The sequence below is a fragment of the Rutilus rutilus genome (genome assembly GCF_951802725.1).
Source record: "Rutilus rutilus genome assembly, chromosome: 15".
NCBI classification, from domain to species: Eukaryota; Metazoa; Chordata; class Actinopteri; order Cypriniformes; family Leuciscidae; genus Rutilus; species Rutilus rutilus.
The window spans coordinates 21,709,522-21,724,510 of record NC_140220.1 but is presented as its reverse complement, the minus strand read 5'-3'; the positions used below and the strand labels follow the sequence as shown (position 1 = coordinate 21,724,510).

The window sequence follows — 14,989 nt, the reverse complement described above, 5'->3', positions numbered from 1 at the left end:
TGTATGTGTGTGTGCTCGCCGCCGCGACACACACTCTCATTCTCATTCTCATCTTGTCTCTAACTGTACGATGTGCATGGACGCAACGCTCGCACCCCTCAGACTACAGGGCATGCGAGTATTGAACTACTTGGACGATTGGCTGATTCTAGCTCAATCTCACTCGGTGCTCATAGAGCACAGGACCATTTTGCTCGATCACCTCGAGAATCTGGGTCTCAGAGTCAATTGGGCGAAGAGTTCTCTGTCTCCCAGACAGATAATATCTTTTCTGGGCACAGAACTGGACTCGCTGTCTATGATAGCGCGACTGTCACCACAGCGCATGCTAGACATTCAGCGCGCAGCGAGCTCTTTCCGCTGCGGCGCATCTGCCCGCTCAAGAAATTTCAGAGGATGCTAGGTTTCATGGCCTCAGCATCATCAGTACTTCAGCTGGGCTTGCTTCGCATGCGCCCGCTACAGTTCTGGCTGAAAGCACGAGTACCGCGCCGAGCGTGGGCTTCCGGTCTGCTTCGTCTCAAGGTCAATCAGAAATGCATCGCAGCTCTGAAACCTTGGAAAGCAAACGACTTGTACCAATCAGGTGTAAGCCTGGGGACTTCCTCGAGTGTAAAGGTAGTGTCTACGGACGCATCCACCTTGGGATGGGGAGCACTGCTCAAGGGCAGACCGTTCTTCGGCCAATGGTCAGAACGGGAGAAGCTTCTACACATAAGCTGCCTCGAAATGTTGGCAGTAGACAACGCGCTGACGCGTTTTTGTCCCCAAATACAAGGACACCACGTCCTGGTCCGCTCGGACAACATGTCAGTGGTGTCCTACATAAATCGCCAGGGCGGCCTCAGGTCCCGAAACCTGCACAGGCTGACAGAACGCCTCCTGGTGTGGGCTCAGCGCAACCTGCTCTCGCTGAGAGCAGCGCATGTGCCAGGGCTCCTAAACGTAGGACCGGACAGACTGTTCAGGAACAATGTTCCGACAGGCGAGTGGCCTCTACACCCACAGACAGTCCAGCTGCTGTGGAAGAAATTCGGCAGAGCGGAAGTAGACCTGTTCGCGTCTCAATAAAACGCTCACTGTCTGGAATTTTTCTCCAAGAGCAGGGACGCGCTGGCTCATGTATGGCCCCGCCGCCCGCTCTATGCCTTTCCTCCCGTCTCTCTCCTGCCTCAGGTGATAGAACGGATCAGAGAAGGATGCTCAGTGCTACTCGTAGCGCCGTTCTGGAAAAAACAACCCTGGGTCCCAGTTCTGATGCAGCTAGCAAGCACTGCCCCATGGCCAGTGCCAGTGAGGAGGGACCTCCTCTCTCAGGCCAAGGGCTCGTTTTGGCATCCGCGCCCAGAGCTGTGGTCCCTTCATGTTTGGGCCATCAACGGGTACCCGCTGACCTCCCAAGCGGAGTGTTAAACACGATCACGCAGGCTAGAGCTCCGTCTACGCGACGTCTCTATTCCTCGAAATGGTCAGTGTTCTCCAGCTGGTGCACAGCTCGTGGCGTGTCGCCCCTAGACTGTGGGGTGACGGAGGTTCTCTCCTTCCTACAAGAGCTGTTGGACAAGGGCAGGACCCCTTCCACACTCAAAGTGTATGTGGCGGCCATAGCAGCGTTCTCAAAAACAACGCTGGGTCAGTCAGTAGGAAGGAACGATTTAGTCATCCGCTTCCTTAGAGGGCTAAGAGACTGAATCCTCCCAGACCTCCCTCAGTCCCTGTATGGGACCTTTCTACAGTGCTGGAAGCCATGAAAGGTGACCCATTCGAGCCTTTACAGACGATTGATCTTAAACACCTGTCTTTCAAGACAGTGTTTCTTCTGGCTCTCGCTTCAGTGAAGCGCATAGGGGACTTACACGCGCTCTCAGTGAGCGCGACGTGCATGGAGTTTGGGCCTAATGACTCAAGAGTTATACTCAAACCTAAGCACGGTTATGTTCCAAAATCCCTCAACACACCGTTTAGGGCGCAGGTCATTTCCCTGTCAGCCCTACCGGTCTCTGACGAGGAAGGAGACGCAAGCTTCCTTTGCCCAGTCAGGGCATTAAGAGCTTATGTGTCTCGCACGTCTGTTTTCAGACAGACAGAGATGTAGCGACAATGGCATCTGCTTTTCAGATTAAGTGAATCATGTGATGGCGAACACATCGTCTTTGTCCTCAGGAAGACAGCGCTGGTTAATAATTGCCCCACGAGGACCAATTTACCAGCACCCATGTGACTCGTCTCCCGCAACGTTACAGCCTCATGACATTCCGCACACACACACAAACACCCTTTTGTGTATAACTGAGAATACGAGAAATATCTTTTCTTTTATTTTCATAATGTGTGTACATTCCTATATGCACGTGTAATAGAGGTGTGGGTTGCTAAGAGTAAAATCTTGAATTCTAAATGTTCACTGAAAGAAGGTTCCTCAATAGTGTCTTGTAACTCGACCTGGTTCGGTCTGGTAATTTGGTCATAAACTTTATGACCCAAAGCTGCATCTTATCCAGTTCCTATGCAAGCCAACATTCCAACACATGGAACTTTTCAGGGAACTTTTCAGAGAAAACCCTTCAAATGTTTGATACGTATTCCTTTGTTTCCCAGGTGTCTTCACTTACCATAACGGAAACACTGACAATTTTATTGTGTGTTTAATCAAACTTTATTTGTGTGTAATTATGCATATAAATGTAACGTTATGTTTCCCCAATCGTTACCTGTCATAATGGATATCTATGTAATCCTCTCCATCTCACGGAGACGAATCTTGACTGCAAGGTACAATAATACTTAAATTGTTCCAGGAACTATCACATTTCTAAGTATGAATCCTTTCCCTCATAAGACATATGGTAAAAGGGGGGCGTGTTCTTCTTCACACAAAGAACTGTTTCCCGCTTCATATCAGGAGAGCTGATTCGCTCTGTCACAAAACAGGGCGTAAACAGATGTCTGTTAAAAGGACGAAACCCCCTCATCTCACTCTCTGATCCGTCTCTTCTCTCATCGATCCCGCTTGACCTCCTCCTCCTCTTTCTCCACGTGCAGCGCTGCTCCGGTTGGACAGGCCCTCGCCTCGGCCTCTGGGACACATGGCCCGCGTCATGTAAAAGCCTGCCGTCTTTGCAACCAAGCTTTGCAACCTCTTCCGCACGGAAGACGAACTTTCTCGGTAATGTTACATCCAGTGAGCCTTTAAACTTCGCGGCACCTGAAGACGCAACAGAAACAGGACACCATCCGCGCTGTCCTGCCAGTTTCAGCATCGCGCCGAACAGAGAACAAACGTGCAAGTGACGGTAACCTTATCTGATAAAACTGCTTTCCAGGTTGTCTCGCGAACTTTGGTTTCTGTATGTAATAATTACTAGCTTTTCTCTTCTCTTTATTCTCTTTTCTTTCTTTCTTTCTTTCATTTCATTCTGATCACTTATGTTATTGTTTGGTTATATGTTGTTTGTTTATGGTTTGCATTTTTACGTACGTTTATATTTGTAGCTTATAATCTCTAGTGTGTGCCATTTTATTAATAAACCCATTTATACTTTTAACTGTCTCTGTGTTTGAAAACCCACTTTTTATGAAGTCAATGAAATCAAAGATCTTATTTAAGCTACAAGCTCGATATTAGACTACATTCAGTAGTTTTAATTTATAAACTCAGAAAGTTGGGTGTCCGTGGCCAGGACATGAAACTCTCTTGAAGTTTGTGAATACCTCTTCTTGACTGTAATGATTTTACATTTGTTTCGCTGGACGAATTAAATGTTGGTCAGATAGTTATAGAACAAGGTAATCTCGATAATTGATAAAATAAATGTACATGCGACTTATGAATTATGACAAATAATATGATAAATGATAAATATTAATATTACCAAGATTCCCCATATTCTTGAGCTAATTCATATTTACCCAGAGTCGTATTCGTTACAGAGAAGCTCTTTGTTTTCACTCTACGGACGTTCTAAGGGACTTGCCGTGTCGAAACAGAGCCTATCCAGTTGGATAGTTGATGCTATAGCGCTGGCTTATACCTCTAAGGGCTTACAGTGCCCATTAGGTATCAGAACACACTCCACGAGAGGCGTGGCCTCGTCGTGGGCTTGGTCTAGTGGGATTGCCTTGCAAGATATCTGTATGGCGGCAGGCTGGGCCTCCCCGTCTACATTTATAAGGTTTTATAACCTAGAGGTTCCCGCCTTGCAGGCTAAGCTGCTTTCGGTCTAAAATCGGTACTGTCTGCCCTGATGTGTTCGGGCCAGAATACTGAAACTGCTTGAGCAAATGCTCACTGTTTGATCGCGCAGCTCTATGGGCAGTGTGTAAGACCCACTATATTCGTCAGTCCAGGCCGGGGGTCGCCCTGACTGTACGACACATTATCAGTATAACTGCTCCTTATAGGATGTTATATTATTACAGGAATGATGCTATTCTAGCCACTCTTTCCTGGGATCTCTGTGAGTCCCTTATGATCATGTACTATATGAGCCCGGGCACTTGCCCTTGGGACTTTGGTGACAAAAAAAAAAAAAAAAAAAACTTTGTCAACTAAAATTTTTATTAGTAATTTAGTTTACGAGGTTAACACCGCACATGTGCAGTGCAATGCAGCCCAGCTCAGTCAGTCAGTCAGTCAGTCACATACACATGGTAACAGGGGCTTGTTCATCCACACAGCACATTTCTAAGCACTCAAGAAAAATCCATGCTAGTGAGCTGTTATGTAACTGAGTAAATGATGGCTCCTTGGATTACTGTTGGTCACATCTTTTGTCCCTCAGAATGGTCATGAAACATCCCAAACAAACCATGCTTTCTCATTGTAGCTGTGTGGTGTTTAGGGCCTTACTGAATGTGCTTGGTCATTAAACTGTCAATTCTAAACCCACAACTGCAAGCAATTTGGGAGCTTGGGACAAAATAAATATTTTAGATAAATGACAATGTTTACAGCTTCTCCAGAAGACTGACTCAATCCTGACCTGGGGCATCTCTGTTTATTCACAAATTGAATGTGTCATGTTGGAAGCTTGGATTTGGTTATTCATTTTAAACCCTGAAAACTTGATGAAACTGCTGATGCTGTGAACATATTGCAGCATGTTTCTTAAACTATGCACTATGACCAAAAGATGCAGTAATGACTACGGCTTAAAACAAATACTTAATCATTTTCTGATGTCTTGGCTATCAGCCAGGATAAGAGACAGTTTTTAAAGCAGTGAGATCAACATCACGCAAAATCTAATTTACATTACATCCATATTAATAATGCAATTATAATTATTAATCAACATGGAACATGATCCTAATCCCAAATTCAGATAACCTGTTAAATCATCTGGATTCAGTCATATTTACTGAACATGTGATGTTTGTGTCCCTGTCACTGCACATGAAAATTGAATCAAGCATAACATAGATGGTTTCTTTTTTCCCCAAACAATGAATAAGAAGTTTCCTCTAGTACTTTTGCAACTTCATAAAAGCATAAGTTGCATTTTATGAATCATTTTCACTACATTCACAGAGTTCAGCATGAAATGTGTATCAAAAATAGACATGGTGTTGAGTGAAACAGGCCTCATAAAACAAAGGACAAACAAAGGACGCCTCACAACTAAAATGAAATTGAACAGGCTAGAGCAAACATAAAATGGCTATTATTACTATTTTATACAGTCACAGGCAGACATACATGTAGCTTCCTAGCTTGTTTCTGCCACTGAATACAAATAAAAAAAAGGTTGTTGCGACTTTCTCACAATTGCGAGTTTACGTTTTATCTCAGAATTGCGTGATATAAAGTCGCAATTGCAAGAAATAAACTTGCAATTCTGACTTTTTTTCTCAGAATTGCATGTCTATATCTCACAATACTGACTTTATCACACAATTGTGAGATATACAATCCTGAGACACGCAATTCTGTCTTTATATCTGGCAATTCTGAGAAATAAAGTCAGAATTGCGAGATAAAAATTCACAATTATCTTTTCAAATGTTTTATTCTGTGGCGGAAACAAGCTTCCATAGCTTCCACATACCCCTCCACCAGAAAAAAAGGTAACATTTTATTTTGATAGTCCACTTCTTTTTTTTTTCTTTTTTTTCTTGACGGAGTTCACAATCCAGCATAGTAGTTTATACATCAGTGTCTATATGCACTTAGGCCTTTCAGAATCATTAAGTTCATTCAAACCAGCATTAAGCAAACCAGTTCACTGTGCAGTTCAGAAAGAGTTCTTTCAGCACTTCAAACAACATTTACACAGTCTCATGGAGACTCAACTGGCAAACCCAATATAAGAAAATATATATATATGTATAAAAAAAAACTCACCTCATATCTTTTGGAGATATGCAGGAATTAACTTCCCACATCTTTCCACTGCACAAGGCATTTCACTGAAGCTGCCATCTTCAAACTCTCTTAAGCCATGTGCCCCAGAACATCATGTGACTCAAAACATCACGTGACTCAGGAAATCATGTGACTCGGCACATTATGTGCGTCACAAGTTGACATGTAGTTGCAAAGTTACTTATAGTTATAGAATGTCTAAACATGGACTATTACAATAAAGTGCAACCAAACAAGAAAAGTGATTGGAAAAAATTGGAATTGGAATTGGAAATTGGAAATTGGAAATTGGGAATTGGAACTGGAATTGGAAAAATGAGACCTATTTGAAATATCAAATGCTTCTCCTAGAGAGCAAAGAGAGAGAGTTCAAATAGCGATTTTTCTGTAGGTAATACAAAATGATTCATGTCTCATAGCAGTGATACAGTTTGAAAAAGTGCTAAATAAGATGTTTTTTTTCTTTCTTTTTTTCATATCTTAACAGTTTCCCCCCTCATTTGGTAATGTCACGTGTCCCCATTTTTAAGTACAAACTCTTGAGTAGGCCTACTGAACCTTTACCCACAGGCTGGTGCTAATGACAAAAAGGGCTGCAGACTAATCATCCTCTCCTTATAGCAAGACCTTTCTAACACAAACACAAACAAGCCACCACTGCACATGAGCAACACATTTTTCAAGGACAGATTAAAAGACAGTATAGACCGACATAGCTCTTGTTCCACTAACTGCAATACACCAAGTAATAATAACATCCGTTTAGAGATCTCTTTAAAATCTCAAATACTGTTCATACCGAAGATTTTCCTGAGGTAGCCTACTGCAAATGTATGCATGTCTCCAAGCAGCTCTACAGCTTGCTTACAGTGTTTACAAATGCACTTTAATATCTAAGACAATGTCATAATGCTGCCTATGTTGTTATGGTGTTTTACTGATTTCCAATAGTAAAACATCAAACAATATCTAATCCACCTCTTTTTTTTCAGCCCCTGGGCTTCTTCCATCTTAAACATGAAATTCTCACTGTCTTTGGCTTGTATCTCCAATTTCTGGCAAAAAAAAAAAAAAAAAAAAAAACCTGTTCTGGCTGCACAATCAAGTCTTCAATGCATTTATGTGCCAGAAATTGTGTCAAATGAATGATTGGTCTGTCTTGGAGCTCTTAAATGTTTTCTAACAGATATCCAGATGGTTTCATCCAGCACTTCTAAGTTTGTTTTAAGGTCTGTTGTCGCATCAGACATCGTTCGCAGTGCCGTTTCTCTTGCCATAGGAAGGAGTGAATTGCCCCTCCCAATCATTTTGTTGTTGTTTGTTTTTATTCAATGTTGGATATAATTTAGTATGAGATGCCAGTAAATGAAGCATTATGAGCACTACAGGGTTTTTGTTTTAGAACTTTAAAATGAATCATGGAGGTGTTGAACTTTTAATAATTGCTCGTCAGAGCACTAAAAGTGGACAAATGTTCTGAGTCACTCAAATATCCACACTTATCACAGCATGTAAATAAACATACTGTGAAGCTGATTATTACTGAATTGCCACCCACTGTGTATTTTGACAAACATATTGCAATATACCATTATAAAGATTTTTTTTTTTTTTTTTTTTTTTTACACTAAGAGTTTTCTTCAACTATGGACATTGTTGGCCCTGTGGTTAAAGTAAACATGCTCTTAAAACAAACTTCATTATTTAATAATAATAATAATAATAAAAAAAAAAAAAAAAAAAAAAAAACACTATTAATGTCCAGCAATGGACATGCATGCATCATTAAAGTAATGAAAAGGCATTCCATAATGTAATTTCCACCCTCTTAAATTTAGTATTGTGTTCACATTCTTTGATGGAAACGACAGTGGTTTTTTAGAATAAAATCTCAAAAGGAAGGAAGGAAGGAAGAAAGAAAGAAAGAAAGAAATACAGTAAATACACATATTTGTGCATACATATATAATATAATGTGTGATAAAATATAGGCCTACAAACAAATAGGCAAACATATAACCCCAATCAATCAATCAACAAAAAAGCAATACAATATAAAACAAATGGTTGGGGAAATGCATGTTTTTTTCTTGTTTATGCATGCAGCTATATATATATATATATACAGTTTGCTTCTTTTTTTTTTTTTTTGTCAATCACACACATCAGTAGGTGGAATTTATAACATCATTGGCTTATCATTGAACTCCATACATAAATGAATGATAAAAGAACATTGAAGGGTGCATTTCATTGAATTAATTATTTGTATACTGCATGTCATGTTTAATTATTTAAAACCAGAATGAAAACTATGCTAATGATTACATGGCAGTCTGCTAATGAGCTTTTAGATATTTAAAATTTCTTGATAAAAGGATAAGATTCCATGTTGTATTGAAGTACCAGATGGTTCAAAGGACAGGTGGAATATAGCTGAGAGCTGCTGTTTTGCCTTAAGCCTGACATCTCTGGAGTTTTAGTGTCTCAGCTCCTCACACGCTCCTCTTGTCTCCTCAGTCTGAATAAGCGGAGACTCGGTTCCACGAATGCCAGTTTAAGGAAACAGAGTGACGGAATATGACTGGAACTGCTTATCTGTCAAGCCGGATGAGATTCCGTCAGCAAAGTCTGTCCCATCCAAACCGCCTCCCTCATTTGTGTTAATAAAGCTGTGTGTTATATTTGAGTAGTGTCATAAAAAGTTGTTATAGAGGAATTGGAAATGAGTTTTATATATTTATTTATTTATTTTACATAATCTTTTAGAAAAACAATGTTGTCAGAGCAAAAGTGAGTATCAAGTGAGTTTATTTATGTGGAAAAAAACCTGGATGTAAAATAATTGGACAGTGGCTGTCATATCATGGACAACAGTGGAAAGTAAATAAATAAAAGTAGCAATGTCTCTAACCTAACTACATTTTTCAGTAGTGTGATAGTGATGACTTTTTAAACAATGTAATTCCCTACACATTAAATGTTTTATGTTAAGGCTGCATTGTGTTATTAGCCTTATTCATTAAAGTGAAAACAAATCATTCATAATTTCAAATCCCTTTACATTTTGTTTGTGTCTATATTAGGTTTTGTTTTCTTTATGTTATCATCTAATTCATTATAGTAAATTGATTTTCTCAAATTTGATTGTCACCCTAATTTAGATTCAAATGAATTAAAAAACCCTCATTGTTGTGGAGCCAGAAAATACTGTAGTGTTCAAAAGACAAGGACGAGGTGTTTTGCTGCAAAGTGATATTTATTAAAGGCTGTTGTCAGCCACAGCCCACACCGCACACAACCCGACTTATTCAGAGACACACTTGAACCAGCAGATACTCTTCTGCTCCCCTTCTCCCTGTTCCTCCTCACTCCCCCACACAGGAAGTGAAGCCTCCCCATACTCAACTTGAACATTTAATGACAGTTCCCCAATGCAAAATGAATAAAATTACAATGTTAAATTTAAACATAACCTTAACTACAACAACATAAATATTTTGAACACGTTACACTACCCTCCTCCTACTGAAGTCATTGACCCCTAGGACAAAGTCTCTAAATCTGACTGGGGTTCTCCTCCTTGGACGTCCCCTGAGAGGAGTATGATTTTGGCCTTCATATACAGATTCCTCTGAGTTTTAGGAACAATCACTCTGAGGGATGTCAGATAATGATGTAACATGCTGGCCACTAGTGGCTGTATCGGCTGGTTTGATTGCCCCCTCTGAACACCTTGGAGACTCAGCAACATGTGAAGAAATTAATAGTAATAATAATAATTCATTACATTTATATAGCGCTTTTCTCTGCACTCAAAGTGCTTTACATATGGAAGGGGGAATCTCCTCAACCACTACCAATGTGCAGCATCCACCTGGATCCATGGCAGCCATATTGCGCCAGAAAGACCACCACACACCAGCTTATTGGCCCTAATGATGGACACAGGCCAATGGAAAAATTTGTCCAGTGTGCCGGGTTACACCCCTACTCTTTTTTTTTTTTTTTTAAGGACATTCTGGGATTTTTTATGACCACAGAGAGTCAGGACCTGAGTTTAACGTCTCATTCTGAAGGATGTACTGTGCAAACCTGCAGTGTTGCAGAGACTCTGTAATGTGTCAGCTTATCACGATGCAGTACCACTTTGTGGCAACTGCACACGATACACAACCTCCCCCAGCTTCTCCAATATTGGGTATGGCCCAAAGTGGCAGTCCAAACTTGGGGCACCTTTTTCTCTTCCTAACTGGACTGTAAACCCAAATGAGCTCCCCAACACCAAAGTGGAGCCCTCGGCCATACACTGTAAAAAATCCAACTTGCAAATTGTTAACTCAGTTTAAAATTTTAAGTTGAGTGGGCAAATTTTTTACTGCAATGTTGAGTTTACTTATAAAAACTATTTAACTGCAAGTGCACTACTATTTTGTCCAATAAACACAAACAATTAAGTTGAGAAAACTTAATATTTTGATTTCATAGTTCGAACGTTTAACTTCCCGTCATCGCGCATGCGCAGTCTGTCTCGCTGTACGTTACTTGGGGTTTCCTCCTCCAACCACGCTATCGAAGGGACTGGATTTCATCTGATTGCGGTAAGTTTTCTTTAAGCTTTATGAATGAAAATAGGCTATAAATTGTACACATATGTTGATAAAATATAGTATTATGTTAAAAGATATATTTTGTGGTGACGATAAGTTTCTATTGTTAGAGATTATCCACGTAGCACATTGCTACTTAACGTGCTAAAGTTACCCAGACTAACGTTAGAGTGAGGAAACATGCTTGAAAAAGAAGGACAAGGACGTGCATGGTGTTTAAAAGATGTTAAAAATGTTAAGCTCAGTAAGTCGTGAATAAAGACTTAAATGCGGTGCTTGCGCTGATTGAGAGACAGAAAGCTGCTTCTCTCGGACTCGGACAGAATCTGAGTGCGAATTCAGCTATCTTTCGTGGCGTATTGCGATTTAATAATGACATACACATACAATTATGTCAATAACAAAAAACAAAACTAAAAAAGTATTCAAGTAAACACAGTCGGCGATGTCTTAAGTGAACATAACCAATTTGGTGAAACCTAGATGTTTCAGTATTAGATCCATGAGCTCTTAAAGTGACCGCAGTCCGTTCAATTTAATTTCAAGTTTATTTGTCACGTATACAAATTTCAGTTACAATTTGTACATGCTTAGGTTGAGGCTCAGTCATTCTACAGTAGTGCAATATAATTAAATACAATACAATTTAGAGGAAAAATGTAGAAGCCTATGCAAAACTAATGTGTTATGTTAAAAATATGTATGTTAGCTTTGCATATCAAATAATAGAATGGGTAGTATGTGTGCGGTATGTTTTAAAGTGAATAGGATAAAAATATTGTGTATCCTTAAATATTAGGCTAAATCCTTAATGTTAATCAATTAACAAAAGACAAAATCGCTGTAAATACAGTGAAACCTATGCATTGATTATTTTTCCATTTGATTATTCATTTTCTGTATTATTTTTGCTACATGTTAAATTAACTACTAACTGTAACTGATTTTTTTGTTGTTGTTTTGTTTAATAAAATTATGTATCTTTGTTCTGTTGTATTTGTCCTTTTTAGACTAAAGAACAGCAGTACAGTGACAAGATCCTTGGATGTGCTAAAACAGTGGCCTTTATTTTTTAAAAGATCAGGTGAGTTGAACTGAATTTACTTACTGTTTCTTACTGTTTCAACAAGGTTTTTTTTTTTTTTTTTTAGGGTCTCTGCTCTCTGCTGAGTATTACAGTATCACACAAACTGATCCGAAGAGCACCTTTTTCTCTTAGTTAAATGAATACACATCTAGTTGTACAGAGCAAGTGGTGGAGATGAAGATCCTCACTTGATCATCAAGTAATTATTTTGCATGTGATCATATCTCTCTGGTTAAAGGCTGAATGGTGCCATCTCTTTTTCAAGGTAATTGCCATGCTTCACTTTGTATATAACTTGTTCCGTATTTGTTTTTCTGTCTTTCAGACACAGAAACTCCAATGTGCTTCCTCAAAGAAAGTCTACAACTCTTAAAGGTCTGCCTTTGTTTATGAGGGAAAAGTCTGGAAACATCCTGAAGACTTGCCTGGTAAGAAGATCATCAGCATATACACTCACACCTGATATATTTCACCTATTTACCAGATGCTGTTAAGAGATAGGTTTTGTGTGATATACAAAACTTATCATCAACAGACAAAGTCATGGTAAAAATTACTTTATTAAATAATTGTAGTTGAAACTTTCTCAGTGATCAGTTTGACTTCATCTGATAGCACAAATTCAACAAGCTGTTATTTTACCAAAGCAAAGACAGTGGAAAATTACTGCTTCACAACACTGTCCGGAGACATTCCCTCTGATATCTAACCTGTTAAAACAATACAGTGCACAATCATAAGGTTAAACAGTAATGTAGCAATAGCAGAGTAAATAAAATTAATATAATATGAAAGAATATGAATATAGGAGATATAAACAAGAAAAGGCAGCATGAAAGTAATCCATGTGACTCTAGTGATTTAAACCAATCTTCACTGATGCAATATGACCAGTTTTGGGTGATGAACAGAATGTGTGCCTTAATACATGTACGATTTTGGGTGACCTAAAATAACTAAACTAAAACTAAAAAAAAACATTAAATCAGAATGGCCGTGGATTCTGCTGTGGACGAATGCCACAGGCAATCACATCAGTGCTGATATGGCATTGTTTGGAGTTGGGAAAATGTTTTCCGTTTATCAGTTTTAGCTCTATGGCTGAATTTGAACATGCTTAAAAAACATGACCACCTTTACTTTTCAAGTGAAGTTACATGAGCATACCTTTAGGAACACTCTGTGGTCTAACATAATTCAATACAATAAAAAAATGACCCTAATTTTATGCTGATTTATTTTCTACTGCAGGACACAGAGCCAGAAGACATTCACAAGGGGAGAAGATGAGGACCTTAACTATCGTTGAAGATGATGTTGCCACTGTCCACTCAAACCCAAATATAAGGTGCCTCTCTGTAGTACTATAAGAGCAGTTTTGGCCAGATAATGTGCAAGACCTTTGCCACAGTTGTTACTCTCCTCTTTGGCTTGATTTATGGCCCCAATGTTAACTATTCTAAAGCATTAAAATACACCAGTAGTAACTGGTTAAGAAAAAAATTGTTTAGTTTGTTTAGAAAAAAAAAACGTTTATTTATCTTGACCTAAAGTGCTCCGCAAGGCTGATTTTTTTTTTTTTTTTGCATAGTCCTTCAAAAGATTGTCCAAGTAGCTGCAATCCATATGGATAATTGTAAGGTTGAGCATTTATTTATTCCAGTTTGTACTCTAATTTTGTGCATAGTGTTTTTTTTTTTTTTTTAATAAATCTTGAAGAGTGGAATAGAACTTCATCACCTTAAAATATGTGTACCTAATGCAAATAGAAAATGTGTTGTTTTGCAGAATATTTGTCAATAAATAAGTTCTGTAATGATAGCAATGTCTTTTGTATTGTGTTGTATTTACAGTATGGTTTACTCCCTGCATTTGGATTCTTAATGTGAAGGCTGTACAAGTATCTGGGTGAGATATTTGAAAAAGTTGAATCAACTTAAAAAAGTAAAAATGTTGAATCAACTTAAAAAAGTTAAAAATTGAATCAACTTAAAAAAGTGAAGCAACCAGCTGCAAAGCTTTTTTGAGTTTACTGAACTTCAGGACCTCTGTAGTTGTGCTTACTCGTTTCTTTGAGTTGGACTGGTAGTTGGATGAACTTCGACCACTGAAGTTGAGTAAACTCAAAAATGCTTTGCAGCTGGTTGCTTCACTTTTTTAAGTTTACTCAACTTTTTATTTTTTACAGTGTACAGGTCATAAGCCCTTTTTTTGTCGCATCCCTGCAGTCATCAACTGCCTCCTGGCATATGCAAGTCTAATCAGTCCTGGAACTGTCTAGCTTATCCCTGCAGATGGGGGCTGACCAAAGGCCAACTTCACAGGGGTCCTGATTTCCCTACCCAATATGAGCAGGCTACTAAATAGGCTACTACATTCTCTCCCTCTGGCCACACTTGGGACAGGACTCCACCTACACCCTCCCTACTTGCATCTGTATCCAGTATATAGAGTAGGAGGGGGTCTGGAGGTGCCAGAATGGGCACGCTCATCAGGGCTTGTTTGAGGGCTTGTAGTATTGAAAAGCTTTTTGACACCCCTCCGACCAGACAAATCCCTGATCCTTCTGCAGGAGCTTGTATAAGGGGGCAGCGATACAGGAGAAACTCCATACAAACTTCCTGTAACAGAATGCCAAACCCAAGAAGCTTCAACTCAATTATGATTCATAGGGATAGGCCACTCCCGTATGGCTTTAATCTTGAGCCAATCCCCTCACTGACTATCCGATGCCCCAATAATGTCACCTCTCTGCTCAACAACCAGCATTTATTGCGGTGTAGTTTCAGGCCTGCTTCTCTGATTCTCTCCAGCTCTGCTCTCAGGGCTGTGATTGCCGAATGGAATAAGCTCCCATGTGCCAGTATGTCGACCAAAACACCAGACACTGATGCCATGGAATGCCTTCCAGTACTCTCTTTATTAAGC

General features: G+C 39.5%; 1 long non-coding RNA gene across 2 annotated transcripts; it reads left to right on the top strand.

Moving 5' to 3' along the window:
* Positions 1-10,672: 10,672 nt before the first annotated feature.
* On the top strand, positions 10,673-13,984 carry LOC311305235. 2 transcript variants are annotated; one of them, XR_014629985.1, is made up of 5 exons: positions 10,673-10,965; positions 11,985-12,058; positions 12,126-12,260; positions 12,387-12,489; positions 13,313-13,984. It is a non-coding gene; the product is annotated as an uncharacterized lncRNA (long non-coding RNA). The 2 variants fall into 2 exon arrangements; XR_014629984.1 differs by lacking the exon at positions 12,126-12,260.
* The last annotated feature ends 1,005 nt before the right edge of the window (positions 13,985-14,989 follow it).